The 23,225-nt window shown below is 39.0% G+C and overlaps 1 protein-coding gene across 5 annotated transcripts in view; it reads right to left on the bottom strand.

Moving 5' to 3' along the window:
- Pgant9 (polypeptide N-acetylgalactosaminyltransferase 9) overlaps positions 1-23,225 on the bottom strand; it is a 294,438-nt gene that overhangs the window by 189,305 nt on the left and 81,908 nt on the right. Inside the window, exon 1 of one of the 5 annotated variants that reach the window (XM_072011608.1) lies at positions 12,460-12,743. The exons of the other annotated variants lie outside the window; for them this stretch is intronic. The gene's annotated coding sequence lies outside the window, so the exon portion shown is untranslated. Of the gene's footprint in view, positions 1-12,459; positions 12,744-23,225 lie in introns of those variants that run through there. 5 annotated transcript variants of the gene reach the window in all.

The following is a 23,225-nucleotide window of genomic DNA, read 5'->3' as shown; positions in this document are numbered from 1 at the left end:
TCTTTCCGCTGCTGCGAAAGCGTTTCATCGAGATGTGCAATTAGCGAAACCGCAGTGGTAATCGTTTAGTAACGTTGCTCGATTTAAATAATCCCGACTGTATCTATCGTCTGAAACGATCAATAAATCCGTCGATTCGGGAGGAGTTCGTTTCGAATCGCGGAGATGGAGATTTAGATGGAAGATGCATTCGAGCAGAGTAATTAAAAGTGCGCCAGTGCTTGGTGTTTAATTCGCAAATGTAAAAGAGATAGTTTGGCGAATAATTAGGAATAATTAAGACCAAGTCGGGTTTACGATGCGCAAAACAGGACGTAATTCTTTGCTATTCTAAGGTTAAAAGAAGAGTTTTAAAAAAAGCTAGTTACGATAACAAGTCGACCTTCGCTCGATCTAAAATATTTTAATATTTATGCGAAAAACAAATTAATCCGGGCAACTAACAATTGCTATAGAGATAATTTCTCGTGGACCTTCGGAAACGTTGATTTTCTATTCGCTTCATTTTCTTAACAAATATTCCTAAAAGTATCTAGTTTAAAAAATATCGATTTATTCGGAATCGTGACAATGTTTATTATAATTCTGATTAAAAATTCGAACTTTTATCTTTCGGTAGATAATTGTAAATTTATTCCACCGACTAAAGTAGACATTTATTTCATTATTTCGCTAGTTATTGCCCTGACGCGTTACATGGAAGCACAAGTGAAAATCTCTTGCATACTAATAAACGGGAACTTCGTTTGCATTACACGTACGAACGCTACAATTAATTATAACGTGTTTAAACTTTATAATATCCAATCACGTTCACGACGCCGGTAATTCAACCACGGTAAACATGAATTACGTTTGCTACGAAAACTCCATTTCAGTGTCTGGAGCATGGCGATTATTATCATCATTATTGGATATTATATTTAAATAGTATCTATAGAAATTACGCGCTTCATTTTCAGAAGAGGAACAGGACCAAGGATAAGATAAATATTTCTCCGGAATCCAACTAATCAACTCCAATAATGAAATTCTCGATAGAATATTCTCATTAACCGTTTAAGAAGAGCAGATTTCCATAAATCCCTGCGAATGCAAGGAAATGACAAAGCTAAATACAATATCAAGTTGAGTAGCCGATAAACGATTCGCCGCGTCTCAAGCTCGATTAAAATTTTAATATCGTTCGTCGATATGACAGCGATGTTTTATAAAATTGTCGTTTCGACGTCTACCGACGACAGCCTTGTTTAAAGTAGCCAAGAAACCCCTATTTCCTCGTTATTCGTTTCGATATCCAGCATCCCACATCCGCTGTGAAAAATTCCGATGAATTATGCCCTGAACACGTCAGACGATACAAGCCACGATAAACACACGTGCGGAAGGCGAACGACAAATCAGCGGGAATTATCGAGAAGGCGATTCTCCTAACGCGGACGTTTCCCTGGCTGCCTCCGCTTTGGCGGCGCATAAATCCGCCACTCGTGTGGAAGGAAAGAATCGCCGCAGTAAACCGCCAACTACCACGAGGGAGAGAAGTCCGAAGCGAGAGTCGAACCTCTGTCTGGGGAACCACTGTTGGAACAAACAACTAAAACGCGCAACTAGCTCGAGTTAAAACGACGAGAGAGACCAGGCATTTTCTCCGTGGATATAAATCCGGTCACTCGATGTCACGAACGAGCCACAGCCGGGGAAAAACAGAAGGACAGAGCCTCGCGATGGGCGAAAGTTAGCAAAAGGGCTAGGGCTTTTTGGATATCAGCCAGAAACTGGAACCGGCCCGCAGGAGAGAGACGAGACTCCGCAACGGCAGCGGTAGACGGATGGATCGTTTCAAAGGACACCGTGCAATGCGAAAAACTGCGGCGATCGTCCTTCCACGGAACGAAACGGAGCAGAAAACTACGGCCCCGGCCAGCCCGACGTTCGTACAAAGAGGAATATCTGAGCGGATCGAGTCAACGATGCGGCGCTCGATGCTTCATCATCAAAGACGCGGACGAATGCATCGAGATTCGAATATTTTTCCAGGGGTTTTCTCGCTAAATTTATTAAGAATATAGCCGATTATTCCATTTGGATCTGTCGTATCCATTTATTTATTCGAGAAGCCGGCTATAGTTTAAGTCACGGTATCACGGTTGAAATTTTTCGAATGAACAACTTTGGACGATATCAGTTTTCATACGGAATTAGTATTTGTAAAGTGTGTTTGTGTTAGAAATTAAGAGATTTATTTTTTAGAATATTCTCAGTGGGCACTGTAACATTCGATAAATTACATTCCCAATTAATGTATTTTTCCACAGAACTTTTAGAAACAAAGAATGGAAATTTCGGTAGGTTAACGAAATATCGAACGACGATCGATGAAATATCAGTTGCGAGACTCTTGGTAACAGTGGTAATTTTTGTCATTATACGAGCAGAAACTTGAGCGAAAGCTCTCGTTGCGTGGAACATTTCACGTTTCGAGTGAGACTCGTGCTTTTTAGAGTACTTCTGTTTTACAAATATATGCAGGGGATACTTGAACTCTCTAAAATTTCACTTGTTATGGTAGATACTATTGTATTCGATGAGAGTACTTGTTACGAACCACTTGGTTTTATTGAGTTTGCGGAGAAATTCGGGGAGTTTCCCCACGCGAAACACGTTGTTTGCGCTTGCAACGACATTGCTATACAAAAGCACTCTGACACCGATTTAGTAACATTACTAATGTGACTTATTAACATTAACAATCCTCGAATAATCGACGATAATAAACTTTTCCAATGGCGTGTAATTTTACTACGTAAACTTCTAATCCGATCAAACGGATTTCTAATAAAATTGCCCAGTCCAAGATCATGTCTCATTCGACATTCGCCTACTTCTAGTTTTCCGAATATTTCTAATTTTCTCACAAAAATGAGTCAACGTACGCACAAGCGAATCACCATTTAAAGACACAAACGTTCTCTAACCGAGCTCGTCAACACTCGACCGGTCTTAATCGCGACAGGGTACGGGGTCCATTAAAATGTGCATCGCGTTTCTATCGATCGCGTCACGCTCGAGCTCGAAGGTGCACGACGTTCGAGAGTCAGTCTCCGAGTCAGAGGCAATTCGAAGGGGAATTAAGACCATAATCCCTGTTTCTACGCGAGCAAATTGATCCGCACGGCCGTGTCGTCTCCGCGAGACGCGTTCGGCTACCCATTTCGAACGCGCAGCCTGGAAATGCAATTAGTGCCGTTTGATAGACCGATCAGAAACGAGGAATAAATAAAATCAAGGCACGGTACGGTGTACGGCCTCGCTCGATTCTTCGCGATGCATGTGTATTTCCTACATCGAATCGTGTGGTTTGATCGTATTATAGTTTGCCGTTACCATCTATTGAACCACCTGTTCGACAGACGTACACCGTTATCTTGCATTATCGAGAGAATTGCTCGGTGTTTCGTTCGTAACCGCGAAATAAAAGACGAAGAAGAATGGCGATGCTTGCGGTAGAGTATTTGCGATAGTATTTCGTTGGAATGTACGAGGAATAGTGTCAAGTGTTGAAGAAACAGGGTCATGATTTCTTTTTCTCTAGGGATGATAAGAATGTTATTTTCGGTGCTGAACAATTGAATATATCTACGGCGAATAAGCCTGTATTTGGAAATTTTAGCTGATACAGAAGAGATTAACAAGATTTGCTGTGAACTTGGTAAATGTACGAACTGGACGATACAACGAAAATTCTCCTATACTCTTGTCCGCGAATTAACGCAAAAGTCTTCGAACTGATAACGTTACGCGTTAGAAAATATATTTATACTCTATAAAATCGAATCTACCGTGAAACTGACGCGTTAAGTTAAATAGTTAAACACGTTATGCACGTAGCGAGCAAAATGCAAATAACAATCGATGTAACGACGCTATTATATGAATATTAAATCGATAATTATAAGTGGTATTAGCATAAATTTGAAACACAGCGAATCTACTGATACGTGGCTCCAAGAGGACATTGTCACGATTCTCTGATAATGATTTTACCTATCGTTATCGCGGTTAACATCGTAATTCGACTTGGTATTGAGAGATCGACATCTCTCAAGATAAACGTGTGAAGGAACAAAAATTTAACAAAGAAGACAAGATAACGATTTTGGTTAGAATTAATCGCGATAGAAAGTGTTAAGAAACAACGATAAGATCTGTTCGTAACACAAGCAAATAGCACGTGATAGAACTACTGTAATATTACGTTAGGATAGTAGTATCTTGATTGCTACCAATAGTAGGAATTCCGGAGATTATATACCACCGTTTAAAATAGACTATCGTTGATATACATATAATTGGAAAATAGTCATTGTCAAATGACTACATGGTGACATTAGTTTAATAGTTCAATAGTTTTTACTATTTTTTCTTTTTTTTTTAACATAAAACGATTTTCCCAATATATATATATATTTATAATTCAAGTAACATTCTTTCTATTTACAAGAACAGCGTGATATAATAAAACGACAATAGAGCTTTTTGTTTCAGGCCACAATTAACGATAACCTTGATTGTATCTATATTTTTTACGTAATAAAATCCTATTGCGTTGTCAGTGACATTAAATACTTATAAAAGTAAATCAATAGTTCTGTGTTTATACCAATTCTCAATCGAAAAAGTAATTGTACACGAGAAAACACTCTTCTCACGCGTGAACGTGTACCTTTCGGTGTTTGTGAATCATTTCTGCTGTAGTTTTACTCGCAAATCGATACGATAAACGGAACACCGAGTGATAAGACAAGCCGCACTGCGTCAACATCAATTATCTATTTCTGCTTGGACACGAGATACCGTTTGGCGAGGCTGAACCAGGCAATCGTCCGATGCACGTTTATACGATTAGTTTGGCCAATTTACACGACTGCAAATCGAACTTGAACATTTTGTTTGTCACTGCAAACAAAATCTTTATTTCCGTTTTTCTCAAATTTTAGTTTCCGCTCGAACCATGCAAAATATATCGAAATACCTATATACCTGTGTACGAAAAGAGTTTGTAATTTTTTCGATCGGCTCCAACAATTTGTCTATTTTTATTTCTATCGCAAATAGCAGCTTCATCGTAAAATGACGACAAGTCCTCTTTACCAAGGCACGATTCTATCGCTTCAGAACCTTTCAAACGCACAGATCTCACCTCTCGAATGTCTTATCGCTTTACAAGTACACAAAATTACGACATCGTATATCATACTTCATGCTACAATACTTAATCAACCCATCGTATCGCACACCGCCCTAGCATTCTAATGACTTCTACGTTAGCAACAGCTTGAAGACTCGCAACACCATAGGCAAATAAATTTTCTATCATTCGTTACGTGCCATTTAACCATCGCTATGTATATATTACATTTAGAATATATCAAAATTATCTCCAATGTCGACGACTTCTGTTTTTCCACAAAGTCGCGAACAATACGAAGAATTTGCCAAATAGCAAACTCTCTTAAGCAAGTTCGATTTCGTAGCGACAACGTCTTGATGTTCGATACCTATCGATATCCGAATATCGTAAAGCCACCGTCGCGATGTAAAAGTTTCTTCGTTAAACGCAAACCTGGTTCCATATCGCGTAATAAACTCGAGATGAAACGTTCTCTCCTTACCAGCTGTACATGTAACTGTCGTTTCTTTCTTGTAGCCACGTTTCATCAATGAAAAATGCAAATTTGGACGACCGCAAAGGGTACAGCGAAACGAACGGCGATATCGTCGCGAACGATCACGATACACTCGAAATACCTCGAGCACGTGCGAATATTTTCTTCCGGAAACTCTTTTCCAATGGAGGCTAGATCGGTCGAGCCTTTAACCGCTTCGTGGATACGTTTTTACGACGTACGTTGGTATTTTTTAAATTCTTTGGGCGGAAGGCAACGGAGGATTAAACGATCAGGATTGAAAATTTTAAAAGTACAGCGACCGGCGAAAGCTTTTCGAGCAGAATTCTTCGTCGAAAAATTGTAGACAGGCCATTATCTCCATCGCTCGTTAATAAAAAGTCGTTATATAAAAAGACGAAAATATAAAATTTTATATTTTTTGCAGTACGATTTCACTGTGTTGTAAAAAAGGATACTACGTTCATAAATATTCCTCGACGAGAAAACAATGGGATAATATACGTAAAACGGAGATATAAGCCTCGCTTAAGCGAGAAAGAACTTGGAACTCGCTTTTAGACGTATTTTTATCGAGCTCCTCGCGAGATGATACGCTCTATCGGAATATTAGTTTCGAACGAAATCGAAGAGATATAAGTTGTTGGAATCGACGACGCAGAGCAGGAATATTTCAAATAATATTTCCTACGCGTATTGGAACCGTATATCCGCGAGTATTGCTTTAATTGGACGGATTCCAATCAGTGCGCGGCAATGCAGAGAACAGATAGTCGCGGAAAGCAATCTATCTATAAAACCAGCAAGAGTACCTCGATTTTAGCCGGAGAAATCGAAGATTTTCCGGTCAACGACCAGGTTTGCTTAATTTACCCTGACAAATAATTCGAGAAACATATTCGACGCGTGTACTTCCTTGGATAACTTATTCCTTGTGCATATATATGCAGATAGATCAATCCATTAAATTAATATCCCTTTAACTTTTGCAGGGTCGAATGCGTTTTCTAAACTGCGAGAAAAATTGCTTTTCCATTAGTTAGTAACGCATGTTTCGTTTTTCTAAACATCGAGCGTAAAAAAGTTAATGTAATCGGTATTCGCACGTGCTACAAAAACGTTAACAATTTTCGTGAAAGATAAAACATTTCTATTTATACGATGGTTGTAACGGTATCGTTTTTAATAATTTGTCAGACTATAATCGGATTACGAAGTAACAGACTCACCGCAACGCAACAAAAAACGTAAGTATTGCGGCGTTCTGAAGCAACCGACAGGAGGGAAAAAGAAATCAAAGTCAGAGCACCAAAGCGAGGAAAAGAAATCTGTTATTTCCAATCGAGTCTACAGGATATCCTCTTTCTAAATGACGTGTCAACACGCCAACATCGTGTTTCTCCTTTTCGCAAATTACTTATGCATTAGAATATATGAAATTAATATACAAATTCAACGTAACATTGCGCGTTATCCGATTATTTGACATTTTATATTTCTCCATTATTCGCTCCTTATCTATCTGTATTGGAAACGCTAAGTGCATCGAATAGATAAAATTTATCTTTCTACTACCTAGAATACGTGTTTTGATAAAACGCTAAAGGTACTAATGTTTTATAAAAAAAAAGATATTGTTTTGATCAAACGATAGTATTCTTGATAGTAGAAAGATAAATGTTATCTATTCGATGCACTTAATCAAAATAAATATATAAAACGATACACGTATAAAGGAATAATACTTAGAGTACCTTGGTATCCAAATATTAATAAGAGTCACCGTATATTAGAAGATGCCAAAATCCCGCAACGTGTACACACACGACGAAAATGTATATAACGTTCTCTGCCAAAACTCCATTTCCCAAAACCAAACCCTTATCTAGCCAGAAAATAGCACGATCGTTAGGATCCGACTGGAGCGTTTCCACGTTTCAACTGGGTTCCCGTAGCCTTATCGCCGGCAATCTTCTCTGCGCGAACACGCGTACACGCTCGACGGATACGCCTGGAAAGCCCTCGGCTCCGGCTGGGATTAGATTACGGCATAAGCGGCTTATTTATCGCTGCGACGACGCGCATTCGCGAATGCAGCGCAATCAACACGCCGCTAGAAGCATTCCTCGCGTCGAAACGCGAGTTTCGTCGCCGTGCGAATCTCGACGAATCGACGACCAGACATTCCAGTCCGGTTTTTCCGCGACATTCCAGGCACGCGCGAATTCGAAGCGGAGGAAACGACGATGAATAATTCTCGGCATTTCGTGAGCTGTGTTTTGGGACGCAGTCGTCCCGGATTAATGGTCTTTTCCCAGCTAAGCAAGGGAAATGATCTTTCGGTTCTCGAGGGTGACGAGTCAGACGCGGAATGGGCTTGAATTGTTTGCTTTTTGCTTGTACTTGGCAAGTCGTGCTATTGTGGCAGAAATTAATTATAGAGACTCGGGATCGAAGAATGCGAGGTTGTTATGGGGTTGATTGCAAATGAAGCTTGGGATGAATAGTGGAGATGCGAGAGTTCATTATGCAATGAAGAATATGAATTTTCTTTCTTTCTAGTTGAAACGATTGTTTGAAATAATTAAACTGTGAGAATATTTGGGAATGAAATTGAAATATACATAATGCATCAGAGAGAAAAGAACGCAGAAGAAATGAGAAAATTTCTGTGTACCTCAGGAATGGTACTGCTAAAGGAACGTAGTTTTAAATTTCACTATAAATAAATAAGAGATATTTTTCTATGCTGCTTGTATACGATTAAGTCAGGTTAAATCAATTTACGTTAGATACTGGTCGTAATGGTTTATATGTTACAAACAAGATTTATGTCCCATACGGTTTGTATATGGAGAATAAATAGTAATAATAATTAGAAGAATATTTCTTTACGTTATCTTCTTCGTTGAAAGTAAATGCGAAGTGGAAGTTTCACGTTGTATCACATAATTAAGTTTCAATCGAATATAATTGCGAATTATGTGGGTCGATATAAATGATCTTAAATCAGTACGACGGTGAATTTAAAGCGGTTCTAAAGATCGACTCACGTGATGGAATGCATTAATAGCATGACTCACAGATCGATAGAGAAAGTACAATATATTTTACACGTCATTATAAAATATCGTATCGTTATTGCGCAATAAATTGAAATCAAAACATTCAAACGTTTTAGCCTTAAAAGTATTATAAAAAATAAAGAAAATGAGAAAATTATTTTGCAATGTTTCAAGCGCTTACGATAGTAACTGTACAATGACAATTGCATATTCTCTTGTTCTATTCTCTGCAAACAGGGCGCATGTTTTCTATAGAAAGGAACACAGAACCCGCGAAGAACATAAAGAAACATACTCCTCTTTTATCATTCCATTACGTGAGAGTTCATTCCTTTCAACGATAGAAAAGAACAATGTATGTACTGATCATTAACAATATTTCTACAGCTCCAAACTTTATGTTATTTTATACCGATCCGAGAAAGCAACAGTACTGAAATTTGTAACTCGTTTGAATATAGAGTGTTCTAGCCTTCTTTTGTGAGAAATTATCTCACGTGTCTAGAATTAACAAGTTCAATGTTATCTCGAGTTTATTTAAGCATACATCGGCATATCTTATATCTTACATTCATACTTATTTTAGCCTTTTCATCGATTTGCATCCTTATTTGTGTAAACATTTTACAATGGAATGAAACGTGGCACTAGATTAAATTTAATCTAGAAATCTATTTTAATTGACATCGACTAAGATGTATTCGCCATATTATTACGCTTATCAGATTACGAAGCTATGAATACTTGAAAAGATGTTAAGAAATATTCACCTGCTATCTCTTCTCATTACGAAATCGAGGCAACTGCAAACGTTATAATTCATATGACCTCTCTCAGTCATAATAATCATCGATGTACTTAAAGCGATTAATAAATCCAACAAGACAAACAGCCACTCGTCTCGTCTGCTTCTCTCCTCTGCATCGGCAAATCAAAACAACCACAAGCTTAATTCGTAAGATGATTGGTTCATCGACGTATTTGCGAAGCAATTAATCGCTCGATCGAGACCAACGACATTCACTGGCATCTTCTAAATCGTACATTCTAATCCATAAGGGAACTTATTGCTAACGCAACCAATTGACTAATTGTAAGAATCACAGGATCTAATAACCAGAAGCTTCTCGAACGCTTTTCAGACAGAAGGAAACATCGCCGTACGTCGAAGCAAATGTGATACGGTTAATTAATTCCTTTTAAAATCCCTGTCCCATTAGAAAGAAACGTAACTATATAAATGAAAGGTGTGGCGCAACGTACGTCGTATCGAGTCGCGGAAAGTGACTGATCAAACGAAGCAATACGAGTGTCCCACGGATTAAACGCGCCTCATCGGCTCGTCTATCGAATAATCGAACCGGATAGGCCGTTTATGGGCTCGCGCGGGCGTCGTTACGTCAACAGAACGACGATTGAAAACGGAGAAACATAGAACGACGAGCAAGCTCCCGTTTCAGGTACAGAGAGCGTGGCGTTCCAACTGAAATACCCATTCGATACTTCTCCACGCGCTTTCAGCGAATTTATCGCGTACTTTTACATCACCAAACACCATGTGCGCACAGAGGAAGTCGGATGCCAACGGAGGAAGTCGAATGCCAGCGGAGGAACCTTCGAATTACAATTCTCCGACCGCTTACGATCGCCAGCTGATTCTTTAATATCTGTACATGATCTGAATGAATGGAACGAGGAGAATTTTGTATCGGCGTTCGATATGGGAAGAATTTTGTTTGACTCGGTTCATCGTGATACGAGAGAGATCGCCTCTCGGCACTTGTCCGATATATCGACATAATAATAAACAGAAATGATTCTTAAGAAACTTCTAAACTGACTTAAACGAATTTAAGGTAAATTCGATGTGATTTATGGATATAAGGAAATATAGGCTAGAAAAGAATAACGTTCGCTTAACTTAGAAATTACCTGTTTCGAAGTTGAGTCATTAGACAAGTAATTAACTAACTTGAAATATAATACCAGAGCTCGATAAATCATCTAAATATAGAACTCGTTGCGCTTGCTGATAATTACGTGTCGATTGGAAAGAAAAATGATAACAACGGCAGGTAATTTTTCAGGAGATAAAGAACATTTCATGTGGTGATACTTGAAACTAATTAATGGAAAAATGTTTGATTTATCTTTAAGTTCTATAAGTCACAAAGATATATTTGTTACGTGTTATTAATGAATTTGCAGCTTAAACATATCGTCTGAATATTTTATCGGGAGTCTGTTTATCGCTCGGCAACACAATTCTGTATGATTTCGAACTCCAAACTACGTTCTAGTCCGCGAATAACGAATCGTTCTACGACCGAGTTCATTCTCTTGGCAAAACAACTTTTTGCCTTGACAAGCGTTTACCACTCGAACCAAAACATTCACTTCGAGCTCTTCTCGAAATCTCTAACTTGTACGTGGAACCGTGCTAAGGCATCCAAGCTAATATGAATTTTAATGCGTCGTTTTCTGTTAAAACCTGTTTAAACCGCGAGGAAAGTGACGGCTGTCGCGATAACACTAAGAAATATGTATAGCAAACTCACCAATTCACTCATATTCTTTTCCTTTTTCTTTTAATAATCGACAAAGCTCGCAGAAAGTCGCAGTCGAACGACTTTATTGGGACAAACCGGATTCTCGTCCGTTAAGCCAAATGTTTCTATGTCGAAAAATGTTTAACCGTATCTTACACAGCGAGAAATATCATTGGCAAATAATCAGCTTGCTTTATATACGTACGAAGAATAAGTTTGCATTAATTAGCAGGTGAATTTAATTAGGCAAAAGATAAAACGATGTTCGCTACGAGAACATACATTTAATCACGCATGAGAAAACATGATAAACGCGAGAATAGATCGTTAGGTGTGAAAGTTAGAAATAAAGAAATAGGAAGGGTGCTAGACAATTGCTATGCTATTGTATTTGGTTCCTTTAATTGTCTGTCGTTATTTTATTTTATTGAGATATCGAGCACGACAATATCGTTTGTTGGTTTTCCATTCGACACGGTAAAAATCGAACGTCAATGAAAAACCATTTATCATTGCCGTCGATTAAACTCGCCATATCTTTATACGTTCGCGATTCGAGAATCGCTCGAGGTTGTAGTGTATATACAGGAAGCGTCATAAACCAGCGGAAAAATTGATTCAAATCGTGTCGTTGAGTTGGCTGGCCCGTTAAAGTCAACGAAAGTTTCGCGTAGAAGATAGATCGTCATTATTTGAAACGCTAAACGCAAACTTTCCCAAGGAACGATTATTATTATTCGTTTTCTGTCTATTATCAGTTAAAATAATCGACACAAATGAAAAACCAAGGAGAAAGGATCGAAACCGGATCGATACAAGAAGAGTGTCGCGATTCGTGTTAAACGTCGATTTAATCGAGACACGAATGAACACGCCTATCTACTTCGATATTCGGCCGAGTTGCAATAAATCTTTGCTTCATAGATATACTATCACCGAGAATATACCACAACAAGTTTAATAAATCTATAAAACTCGTCAGAAATGTCACGAAATCAACAGGTCTTATCCTAAAGCGATCAAAATTCCGGTCTACGTGCGGAATTTTCGTACATCGAGATGATTAATCGGCGAAACTTGCGTATTTTACAAAGCCACGTAAACTCTAAAATTTAATCCCCACCTTAACCCAGTCGAAGGAACAGAAAAATTACTTACAAAGTCAGTGAACGATGGACACGACGACGATGATTCAAATCCTTTGGAGCGAGGCACCCACGCGCAGCTTCAGAATAACTGTTTCCTTCTACGCGATATTTCCTAGTGCGGGGGTCCGAATCACTCACAGAATACGCGGTTTCACCGAAAACCGGTGCACGATATTCGATTTTCGTTCGCCGGGACAAGTCACGGAACCAGGTATACGCTTTCACAGACCAACACGATCCACGAAGCAACCGGCATACCTGGCGACGACCAGGCGTTAACTGAAAGCGTATGGAGGCCGAAGAACGCCGACCACTACACCTGTGTTCCACGGGGAATCGTAGTAGGAGAGGGCGAAGAGAAGGAGAAGAAGTTTCGTCGAAGAAGGAGACGCCCGCAATGGCCTTTACGCGGCGGATATGTTTATCGTGATAAACGGGACGCGAACAGCTGCTCGGAATCCATTACGAGCAATCGCGAGGAAGAATTTCGACTTGTTCGACGATTTGTCGTTTCCAGAGAAGGGATTAAGGTTCGGAGAGGGGAATCGAATTTAGCTGGAAAAACGAATTTGTTTTGGCGACTGAGGGAGAAACGAGGCCGAGGGGCCGAGGACCGAGGAATACGCGGATTTTACGGACGGGTAATTTTGAAGAATCGAAGAATTTGAGTAATTTATGAATTAATTAACGGAATATTTCTAATAAAATCATTAAAATTTAGGAGAAATTGAGAAGCCGGGATTTTTTATGGTATTTCTTGGACAAGTAACGTGACAGAAGGAGAAACGTAAAAAATTACTAATTCGGTAAGTTGCCAGCGAATTGAAAAGTTCGAAGTAGAAGAAAGAAATGTTTTCGGCAAAAACGTAAGTTTCGCTGCGAAGTTTTTTCTGGGACACAGAATCATTTGAATGTGTAATGTGTTTTATGAATTATTAATGCAAGACGAATGCTTCCTGTGAATGCCATTTCACGTTGAAGAATACGATCAATTGTACTCTGTTTTTATGCAAGTTTGTAAATTAAGAAATAACCCTGACCTTCCTTTTCTCATTCTAACAAAATACTTAAATTCAATACTTCTTCTCCGTACTATACACTATTTTCTTGTAAATTTTTACTCGAATAAGACTCATTGTCATTTTATCCACTATTCTACCATCAAACTTATCCACTTATCTGTTTACTAAAATATATCTTTACTGAATTGAAAAAAGAAATTTCAAAAAAAGAGAATAAATGTGAAAGGAATAATTCCCTTTTTTCACGCAGTTCCCGAAAAACGGCTAAGCTAGAGAGAGACGGACGAAACTCGTTATGAAAATAATACGAAAAGTATCGGCGTAGCTTGAACAAAATATGCAAACCTGTTCTCGCGGGAGAAATGCAACACTCTCGAATGACCTTTGGTCGAAAGCCGAAGACCTTGTCGACGATCGGTTCGGCCGTCAATCTTTCCAATAATAGAAAGGAAGGAATCTTCCTGTGCATTCCCTACACTTTCTTGGAATTAAACCGTAAACCTTAGCGGGCTCCACCTGTTGAAGGAAGAGCCTGCAGGTAATTTATCTTAGAACGAACCGGTCTCCAAGTAACTTCCTTCCTACGACAAACTTTGATGAAGAAGAAAGAAGCGAAGAGACGTTTCTTTCGAAAGAGCAAGAAAGATATAATAGAGACTCGCCTGGTGATGTAGATCTCCGAGTAAACAAATGGAACTGCAATTGTTCAAGTTTTTACAAGCGACTTGCCTCGAGAACTGAAACTTTGTTCTTTGATCGTTTGGGAACTGTTCTATAGTAATTGAATGTAATTAATTTTAATATTCTTGCAGGGTTTTATTTGTTCGAGGACGTAATTCTTCTTACATTAGAATTAATCATAGAGGATATAAGTAAGTACTTTGACTTCTTTATGATGTACATAATTAGGTGACGTTGATGAACAGGTGTACACCGGCGCACATCTATAAATTTCACAACACGCGCTTGTGATCTCATCCGATGATGGAATTTAACTTTCGACATCAACTTTTTTGGTTGACTTTTGCTTGAAAGTTCATTGAGTCGTATTTTCATCGTTGCTACTATCTTCTAATTGCGCTTATAAAACTGACACAGCTATTTGTTATAGCAGCGTCTTCGGAAGTTCCAAGACCATTTAAAGGATCATTCGGCTCTATAAAACAGACAGTCAAGATATCTTAATTAATCTATTAAAAAGCGGGATTAAAGACTACTGCTTGATACTAACGATAATAAATCGTAAAGCGCGGCCCAAGACAAAGAGAAACAAGTATCGAACCGCAAGTTTCGTTTAATTGAAAAATGAATTGACCATGGAACAGACGAAAAATAGAAATAAGATACATCAAAGCCCGGAGCGTAAGTTGGAAAACGCGAAAACCAGCGAACCAGCGATACAGAAAAATTGCAACGAGTCGAATGGTGGATAGCTATGCGCGTTTGCATGCTGCACGTACAAAACGATTCCCTGTTTCATTACCGTGGACTGTGGTATTGTATTGGCGTCCGAACAAATTGCTTCCTTCCATGCAGTTTTCGGGCTGCGGATGTCATAAATACACCAGGTCCACCTATAGGGAATTCGTCGGCTAGAATTCATTGGTTACAACATCCGCTAGGAATCGTAAGTCATCGGGATACGCGCCACAAGTATCGAAATAGGATTTATCCGTTCCCTTCAAATTAATAAATACGGAAATTTATCTATTCGCTTTTCGTATCGTAGCAACAACGGGATGCGTACGACGCGTGAGAAGCGAACTAATCGACGTGATACTTTGCTGTAAGATGTTGCAAAGCGATACAAATTTTAAGTATATATATGATATGTTTCAACTGATAAAAGGGGAAAAAATGAAACAGGAATTGTTACTGTAATTTAAATATTTTTTACCGACTATCTGAATCTATACGAAAGCACTACGCTTCTTAAATTCCTATCTCTCTTCGCAGAATCACTTTAATTCCCATAAAAATTGCTATTAAGATCGAAGATTCGCATTTCTGTGGCTCCATTCGATGTTTCGTATTATTTGCTTAAAAGGCGTAACATTTATCTGTGAGATATCTTAGGGAGGAAGAATTAGGTGAAATATCGATGGATATTAACCGAAGAAAAATCGCGCAAGTTGCAATCGGTCGTTTACGATTTAAGCTTCTCTGCAGAAGCAAGTCGTTGAAGAAGTCTTCCTGCAGATTAAACTCTCTCGAATCGGCCGAACGAGACGAAGATCATCGATGCTCCACAAGTACATCCTTAATTCTGATTAAACGTAATCTTCGATGGAAAAGTAGCGCGCTTCCTATCGTTCGGTCTGCAAGTAACCGGTGTTGGTGGAAAAGTTTCCCAGAGTCGTTCCGTTGGAACTCGCGTCGAACGATTCGAGACACGAATCGACTGGACATCCGGGCTGGAACTCTCTCTCTCTGTTTGCCAATTTTCAAGGGAGTTCGCGTGCGATTGTAGAAAAGTTTCGTACGTCTGATTCACGAGCGAAAATGGAAGGTGGAGAAACTTTACGAAATTCCTATTATCACAGTGTGAACTGTTATTAATTGTTGAAAGGGCTGAAAGTTATAGCGATGTACCGAGAATTAAGAGCGAAATCGATAACTGACAAGTCGGAATATTTCTACGTCGAACGAATAGGAGTTAAGATTGATAGACTTACGTAGATCGAAACCTCTGCTGGTAACGTGAAATACCGAGAAATAAAAATCGATAAAAGAGAAACTGAAGCGACAAAAGAGGCTTCCGGAGCATGATCTCTGTCGTTGTATTAGTTTGTCGAACGTAATCTCGATCGTAAAGTTTTTAGCGAAGAACTGTGACATTGCACGAATACTACGCGAATCACGGACTACGTGAAAAACGTATCGAATCTCGTAATGGATCGTCAATGGAGCTAAATTACAGAAACGTTTAGCTCGCAGAAAAACGTGCGAATAAATTAATAATATTTCGAAAAACAATTACCAGAGAGGAACTATTAACCAAACAACGCGTCAATGACTAACGACTATCTATTAACAGGCTGTTCGTTCGACGATATGAACTTTGTTTCACAATACCGCATCCCGAACAATAAATATACAGGAGAATTGCCATTATCGGCGCTAACGAGACGTCTAACAGGATTTCAAAGAAACAACGTCACATTCCGCAACCGGCATTACCTTCGCATTAATAATTGATTAACCACAGGCAAAGCGATTATTTCATAACATCAAGCAGTGACATCATTTATCGATCTCTGCTAATAAATAAATTTCAATGATTCCTTTGTTCTGTAGGACGAGTCACAGACGGTTGGGCAACACTTTTAATTATCCGTCGCAATAGGTAATAAAATTTGGCAATTGTAAATCTACCTTGAATTTGGTTTATCAAATATCAAAGCCGAAAGGTGCGCAGAAAGGTGATGTATGGTATGTGTTTGATTATTCAGGGATGAAAACCTTCCTTTATGAGCTACGTTACTGCGAATATTTTCAACAATGTAAAATTAGCTACGGCGTAATTACAAATTCTTATAAAAGACGTTTCTCATAAAACTTCATTGCCTTTAATTGCGCAAAGAACAGCCAACGAAAAGATTACAACTAGATCTTATGTTTCCAAAATAGAGAAAAATTTTGACAGAATTTTTCTTTCTTTTCTCGACGCGTCAATCTGGCGTTATTTTCAACGTGCTTTATTTAAAAAAACGCAGAAAACACTATCACCACTCGAAAACTACGTGGATCGTTGTACATTTTCTCCGCGGCAAATGAGAAATTCCCGTTCGAGCAGACGAATTTCATAATTAATTTCGCCTCTCATGTCCGGACCACCAATCTCCTCGAGTCTTCCCTTTGGGTAATTAATAAATCATTAAAGAGCAGTCAAGAACCCTTTGTAGATTCGACCCGAAAAAATCTGCTCTTTTTTCCAAATAACAAAGAAAAAAGAAAAGAACGAGAGAGAGAGAGAAGCCTCGTCTTGCCGCCTTTTGTTTCACAGCACTTTACAACGCGGTGTTTATTTAATCATCGTTTGAGATTCCGACTTTCTTTCCTACGCCCCGCTGAACTTTACACAATTACCAGGACGGGTCTTCCTCTTCGCTTGGATTCTCGAGATTCTTAAAACAATACGACGACGATAGTTAACGTATTTAGCGGAAAAATTACAGAGGGTGTGAATTCCGTGGATGATAAAAACGTAAAAACGATGGTGGCGCCAAGCAGAATCGTCGAGAGAAGCGTTGACTCCTTTACTTTTCCTCTGAAATACCTAAATCGCGAAGAATTTCGTGACGCAATTTAATAGACGAACAACGGTAACATTTTTCAGCAGAAAATAAGCGGAAATAGCGGAAAGTAATCGGAGTGTCGAAAATCCTGGAAACCAAATTCTGGAACGTTTCTGAAAATCAGTATCGCGAACCGTCAAAATTGTTTAAATAAATGATCGCGACTAGTCGTCGGGAACACCGTGGACACGGATATCGGATTCGTCACGGGACGTTGGTCTATCGATATCGCGTGTCGATACGTGTATCATGAAAATATCGAAAGTATCGACGAGGGGCCACGGTGGATGTCAACGAGCAAAGTAAAGGAAGCCAGGCGTCATCTTCCAAGATTTATGACTCCTCCATCCCCCATTCTCCCCTTCAACCCCTGTACACATCGGAATAGATGGTTTTACCTGCACTAACTTTACGACCAAGTAACAGAGCCTCTTAAATCACTGTCATAATTGAGGAGGCTGCAAGAACAATAGAAGACAGATGGCTGAGAATAAGCGTTCGTTTAGGGAACAAAAGACGAGACTGCACCGGAGATGAAGCCCCAAGGAATCTTATGGAGGTATTAAGGGGGCTAAGATCAGACTTCGATTCGATCTTTTCTCTCTTCTGATTTCTTCGTGACAATATTTGATCGATAATCGCAGCTTGATAAATCACACGCGTACAAGATGCTACTTAATTTTACTCGATTTGACAAAGCGAATTTTCGCGATTACTTGTTTGTTCCCCGGGAAAAGAAAAACATACGTAGATACATAGAAGAAAATCAATTCGTGAAATTTATTGTCACAGCTATTCCTATAAATATAGAGTGTAATAATCAGTTTAATAGCACGGTGTTCGAATGTTAAATCCAGTCAGTGAAGATGAATGATTATCCTTACGACTGATAGAGAAAGAATTCATGGACGAGCCAGGTAGTTTAATTGATCATTTGATAGCGATCAGATTGATTGATTGCTTTCTCTCTTTATGGAAGAAGAGCAGTGCAAACGTCGCCAAAGGTAGGATAAATTGATTGCTTGTGATTTTTATTCATTTGAAAGACTCGAAGGAACTGAGTATAAAAGCGAAAGATTGATGATGCTTACCTTCATCGACGTTCGAGTTATAATATAAAGGTACAATGGTGTCAATTCTTTACTCTATCGCGAAAGTAACCTATTCTGCCGTGTTTTAAAATCAAATGAAAATAGCATAGCGTGTTTAAAAAGAGAAGCATCTCGCAATTTCCGCGTTTAGACACGACTATCAGCCTGACTATTATCAAAGGCCCTGACAAGCCCTTCGAAAGGAGAATCGTCTTCGAAAATTGAGTTCACCGTTCTTAAGTTCCAACTGCACACGTGTTTACGATAACGATCGTTTTTCCCTTTAGACCGGGCGAAAAATGCAGCATTGTAAAATGTATTTTTCTTACCGATGCGTTTGTTCCTGCATTTTTCATGAAACGTCACTACCTCTACAAAATTTCTCTGCATGAAGGCATTTCTAAACATCCTACATTTTTAGATAAGAAAATATTTCGATAAAATTTGCATAAAATAGAACACGACTCTTTCAACGAAATCTTTGAAACGTCATAGGAAATTAAAAATTCACAACATCGTGCAATCACTAGCTTGAACGTATATGGAAAAGATAAAGAAATTACTCTGCAATTATATTTATTCAGCGCGTTCCGATAAGACGGAAGAATCCACTTTCTTTCGATCGAAAGAAGAAATACAGTGTTGTTAGGCAGCTTGCGACAAATGCAACGATCATAGTCATCTATTCGCATCAGTCGCTCCCGCCGAGTAAATTTGCCAGATGGGGAACAGGGCATCCGAATTTCATTTTTCTTCTTTCCTTCTTGGCGAGGCTCTTTAGTCCGATGCTGTCCTGGAAGCAGCGATCGAACGAGCCCTGGCTCTTACATCACTTTTATGTCCGTCATATTTCATGCTGGCCAAACGTTCCGACGAATGATGCATTATTTAGAACGCAATTCGGGGAGAGCCAAGCCGGGACCTCGTGGAACAAATGCGCGCGAAATGGGCCAAGAGCATCCGGCAGAATGTCGTTCCTCTTCCGGGCGATCGATCGACCTACAAGCTTAATTTCGCTACGAGTCCTCTCGCTCGAGAGACGACTCAAACTTCAAAACTCTCTACGAGGTAGATCTCCGAGTGCCTCTCTAAAATTTCACGACGAACAATTCGTTTTTTCGATGAACGAATCGTGATAAAACATTAAACGTAGGTTTTTAAAATTCTTTAACGCTCGACTTTACATGCATTCTGCTAAGAAATTTGTCTTAAATTTTAGCGAATTGTGTCAATAAAACTGTAGAACAAAATACGTTCGACCAATTGTAAGTGGAAATTATTTTTACAAATTAATTATAAATCGTTACATTTCCTAGCCTTCAATTTTTCCTGCCGACTATATTCCTGGCCAGAGAAAAAAACCAAATTGAACGCTAATCCGACAAAATATCAGGGGCTTCGCCCACGAATATTTCCAATTATCACGAATATCCATTCTTTTTTCTTTCATTTCGTCTCGCCTCGAATAACTAACAATTCGGTTCTAGCTTTTTAATCTACGTGTCAGCCACAAGCTTCGTATTGCTACGGTAGAGGAGAAGAGAGATAGAAACGGAAGAAGAAAATGTGGAAAACGTATGAATATCGCGCGGAGTGGGAGGTGCATTATTTAGATGCAATTTTTTTCGGAATCACCGACACGCGAATGAATGGGCACCGGGCAAACCGAAGTGAGAAGATTAATGCTTCGATCTGACAGCCAAGCACGAACTTTCAATCTGCAATCCGCGTTTCCTTTCACGTCCCCGCGTTTTACGTAGCAAATAATGTGAGCGACGCGGACAAACCGCGACGAGTTCATTGCAAAACTGTTCCTGGGCACCTACGGTTATCTACGGTTCACGCGCTGCTGCATAGAGCTATGGGGTTTTCTCTGCGTGACAGGTGTGAAAAGAACGTGAGAAATTCTATTCGCAAAGAAGAACTTCGATTGTCAGTTAGGTTCGCGTCTGCAACTATTTAATTTCAATATATGGAAGAGGAACTTAACTTTATCGCTATTTCTATCAGTCAAAAATTTCTACGTATTATTCAGCTTTGTATTATTAAATCGTCGGGATCGATTCGTCGAACGAAGTGTCTAGAGAATAAATCTTAATTTTGGATCTTTTAATTATTCAGTTTTTCGATCTTCCAACTTCCGAATTTTTAAGGATCCATAATTCTTTAAAACGCCATCCAATAAATCCTCTTCGACTCTTCAATTTAAACGACGTATCAATTCTTTAAATACCCTACTTGCTCGTAGGTTAAAGAGAATCACCGCAAGCGTTTCCCAAAACCGCTCAACAGACGAATTACTCTTGTGAATATCTAATTTTACATATATCTTCCCTTATGTCGTCAAGATTTTAAAGCTTCGATTGTTAACCCTTGAATTTAAATATCTTCGTCTTTCAAACCTCTAAAATCTTAATCATTTGGATGGTCTACTTGCCAAAAACCACTCTATCTCTATCGTGTAATTTTAAATTGACGAACTACACCGTGCACAGCTACTCCGTTTTCAACTGACACGAATATCAGAGACTAGCTCGACACAGCGTCCCCAATACCTTAATTGCGTCCCTCGACATTACTTGGGCTTTCTTCGTGCCTTATGCGTACACGGCCCTCCGAATTAGACGCTCCACCCCCGAGCCCATTAGTGTCGGTGGTTTAATTAACTGCCACGATAAATTGCCCTTCGACCATTCAGTTCGATAAATCCACTTACCAAGAACTTTACTTTCCATTCGACGCGTCTATCGTAGCAGGGAAACACCGATCGTCGTTATGAATAAAGTACAATGTAGCGGCGGTGACGTGTAACGCTGGCCGAGCCAACAGCTTTCATTTCGCAACGAGACGTGACGCGGGTGATTTAATGTCGCGCAATTGCGCGAAAATATCCAAGGTTAATAATTAGCGCCAATTAATTTATCGGTTCCTATTAATTAACCAGCCAGTCGACGAATACGCTGCGCCAACTGGCTGCTTATTGGAAACTAATTGATACGCCTTTTCAATCGGTCAACGGATATATTATCGTGTTCGAGGTTTCTGGGCTTCGTGGGGAAATGGCAAAAGAATAGAAACATCGCGTCTCATTTAATCTGGAATTTTAGGAAATTTGAGAGTAAGTAGCGGAAATTTATCTCATTAAGTTAAAAAGGGAAGAATGTTTCAGCGAAATAAGTAAAAATGGAGGTTTCGGTTAGCTGTGACAAGCAAACGGCGAAGGAGTTCGTGGAAAATTTATTTTATAAACTTATTATAAAAAAGGAGTATCCAAAGTAATATGGGTATATAAGGTCCGTTGTGTAGTTGTATGCTTCGTTAATCCTCAGAACGCATAAAGACGCATAAAATGTAAATAACTAACATGATTAATTAAGAGAAATTAACGATCCTTAGTTTGGCCTGTAAAAGGTTTTTGAAAATTATGAATAGGAAAAGATAGCCGAGTTCTGTGCATACGGTACAAGTTCATTAACGGGTAATTCCATACGATAATGCTATGGTGAGATAAAGATCGAGAGAGGCAGAGAATGGAACTACCTTTTCCCATAAAAGCGAAAGCACGTTGCTTCTGCTTCCTCTTTAAGTCATTTCTTGCTACCTCTGTGAAATTTTTTGCGATTATAATTATATTACGAGCTATATTTTTCAATCTAGTATTAGAGTATATCTATATGTTAAAAGGTAGCTAACGTTCATGGCAAAAATTATATGCCGTCACATCAATCTCATATTTAAATCATTATAATCGAAATAACAAATTTATAAATCTTAAAATCTCTAGACTCTTAGAGTTTTGAGTCCACGAAATGTACAACTGTGATAGATATCCTTTATTCTATTTGCAGATTATCGCAAACCGGAAGCGATTCGTAAGAGCCGAGAAGGGAACTATCTTCGTTAAAAGAAGCACCTATTCCCACGTGAGCCCAATGAATAAGATGTCACGTGCAATCTAACGACTACACAGCGAAGGAAAGCTAAGAACCAGCGAGTGATAAAGGACATGGAACTCGTCAGTCATGTCGCATCACACTTACGGCTATCAGGGGCGCTTCTGTTCTCTTTCTTAATGCTGATAATATTTCAGAGACGAGACCGGAAGATATTGCAAGAATCGTCGAACATGATTGTCCGAATATCTGACGACGAATTGCTCCAGGAATTAACCAAAGATCGTAAATTTTCCGTCTCGTATTATTTACTTAATTCCATAACAAACTATGAATCTTAAGATACAATAAACTATAGAAACACGCAACGAAGCGTAGAGTTCTCTTGTATTATACCGACAAAAATATTCTAAACAATTTAGTGTGTAACAAGATTTTAAAGTTGCATTCCTTCCATGAATTGAACAGATAG

Source organism: Bombus fervidus, chromosome 10 (genome assembly GCF_041682495.2).
Source record: "Bombus fervidus isolate BK054 chromosome 10, iyBomFerv1, whole genome shotgun sequence".
In the NCBI taxonomy this organism is placed as follows: domain Eukaryota; kingdom Metazoa; phylum Arthropoda; class Insecta; order Hymenoptera; family Apidae; genus Bombus; species Bombus fervidus.
Note: the sequence above shows the minus strand (reverse complement) of the source record. Positions and strands in the feature narration are given on the sequence as shown.